The sequence below is a fragment of the Oncorhynchus gorbuscha genome, unplaced genomic scaffold, assembly GCF_021184085.1.
Source record: "Oncorhynchus gorbuscha isolate QuinsamMale2020 ecotype Even-year unplaced genomic scaffold, OgorEven_v1.0 Un_scaffold_3055, whole genome shotgun sequence".
Lineage (NCBI taxonomy): Eukaryota > Metazoa > Chordata > Actinopteri > Salmoniformes > Salmonidae > Oncorhynchus > Oncorhynchus gorbuscha.
This window is the reverse complement of record NW_025747408.1, coordinates 35,001-37,763: the sequence shown is the minus strand read 5'-3', so window position 1 is coordinate 37,763 and position 2,763 is coordinate 35,001.

Here is a 2,763-nt window from a genome sequence, read left to right as displayed (position 1 = left end):
GAGGTCTGCAGATCGTTCAGCACACATTGCTTTAGGGTCTGCAGATCGTCCAACACACATTGCTTTAGGGACCACCTGCTGTAGACGTCTGCCGACATTTTTCACGCGATACTACATGCGGCACTCACTCGGGTTGGCAAATGACGTTCTATTACTCTCAGCCAGGAACCGCTTACTGGTGTGTCTCAGCCCTTAAACAAAGCCTTGGTAATAACACTCTTACGCTCATTGAGAGGAAGTTAAACGACAAGGGCAAGTGCTTGTCTGAGTGCAGGTTCAAAGAAGAAGTCCACTCTGTTTGTTTTAGTGGTCGACTTACTGCATTTCTGATAAACTTTTACCGAAAACTAGACAGGAGTTTTTTCCATGTTGCCTTCTTGGAAAATATGAACCATAGAAGAGGTAGGAGTGAGCAAGAACAGTAGGAAGCACTTTAGGACATGACACCCCGTGGTAGAATTATTTTTTACATGTATCTTTAACAAGGCAAGTCAGTTAATAAGAACAAATCATTTTTTGCAATGACAGCCTACCCTGGGCCAAACCCAGACAGGCCAATTGTGCTCCGCCCAATGGGACTCCCAATCACAGCCAGTTGTGATACAGCCTGGAATCAAACCAGGGTCTGCACTGAGGTGCAGTGCCTTAGACCGCTGCACCACCCGGGAGCCCTGTTGAAGTGGAAGACAACTGGAAAAGGAATGTAATTACAGTAGGTGTGACACTAATTGTGAATAATATTTACACCATAAAAATAGCTCCTGTTGCTGTAGGATTCAAGGAAAATTCCACCTATTATTAGGTAGAGCTATTAAATAAATGTTCTGTCTGAATCTTGCTGAATAAGGTTGATTGGAAAGTAAATGATGAATTAATGAAATAACATTGTTGGAACAATGGGCACAATAAATGAGCTAAATTGGGGAAGAAGTCAAATGAGGATAGGTTGCAAATTGTTTAAACATCTTCAACTCAGCATATGCACAGGAAATTGGACACATTCACTTTAGCCACAGGCCCCTAATGTCTTACAGTCTGCATTAGTCCCCATATGATCATACTACAAGTCATAAAACATATTACATTTTCTGAAAGGCAATTCGGGTTTTTAAATATAAATCATCAACTACTGACACACACACACACACACACACACACACACACACACACACACACACACACACACACACACACACACACACACACACACACACTAGTACCACCATAGAGAGACAGCACTGGATTGGTCATATAAAATGGTGAAAATATCTTATTCTCAGAATTAAGTAACTGACTGAGAAAAGCTGTTTGATATTTTAGGACAGTCTGATGTTGATGTTTTAGGACAGTCTGATGTTGATGTTATAGGACAGTCTGATGTTGATGTTTTAGGACAGTCTGATGATGATGTTTTAGGACAGTCTGATGTTTTAGGACAGTCTAATGTTGATGTTTTAGGACAGTCTGATATTGATGTTTTAGGACAGTCTGATGTTGATGTTTTAGGACAGTCTGCTGTTTTAGGACAGTCCAGTGTTTATGTTTTAGGACAGTCTGATGTTTTAGGACAGTCTTCTGTTGATGTTTTGGAACAGTCTGATGTTTTAGGACAGTCTGCTGTTGATGTTTTAGGACAGTCTGATGTTGATGTTTTAGGACAGTCTGATGTTGATGTTTTAGGACAGTCTGATGTTGATGTTTTAGGACAGTCTGATGTTGATGTTTTAGGACAGTCTGATGTTTTGGGACAGTCTGATGTTAATGTTTTAGGACAGTCTGATGTTAATGTTTTAGGACAGTCTGATGTTGATGTTTTAGGACAGTCTGATGTTGATGTTTTAGGACAGTCTGATGTTAATGTTTTAGGACAGTCTGATGTCAATGTTTTAGGACAATCTAAAGTTTAGGAACAGTGTGGTGTTGATGTTTTATGACAGTCTGATGTTTTGGGACAGTCTGGTGTTAATTTTTAGGACAGTCTGATGTTGATGTTTTAGGACAGTCTGTTATTGATGTTTTAGGACAGTCTGATGTTGATGTTTTAGGACAGTCTGATGTTGATGTTGTAGGACAGTCTGATGTTGATGTTGTAGGACAGTCTGATGTTGATGTTTTAGGACAGTCTGATGTTGATGTTGTAGGACAGTCTGATGTTGATGTTTTAGGACAGTCTGTTATTGATGTTTTAGGACAGTCTGATGTTGATGTTTTAGGACAGTCTGATGTTGATGTTGTAGGACAGTCTGATGTTGATGTTTTAGGACAGTCTGATGTTGATGTTTTAGGACAAAAAAATGACATGATGATGTTGATGTTTTAGGACAAAAAAATGACATGAAACCAATATGTAAACACACTAATGCATACCACACACAGTTTATATGACGTTATCCATTAGCAAGAGAGAAGTTTTGGAAAGATATTAAGCATTTCAGAACACATTTAGAATATACTTACGTATTTCTTCTGTATGATGTTCCTTTTGGGTCTGTCTTTACTCATCCTGCAAACCGGATTGGTTCGGTTAAACACCGAATAGCCACATGTATATCCTTTTTTAGAACATGCAATTATTTAAATCCCGTGGTGTGATCCAGCGAGGTGGCAGTGTCTTTATCCCCAATCTCTCCCTCTCTCTCTCCCTTTCTCTCTCACGCTGTCTCTACTTCCCTTTTCGCTGAGTCGCCTGGGAGAGAAATTCCAATTTTGCAATCCACGGCAAGAAACACAAATTTAAACACCCCCAAAATCACTGCGTTATAA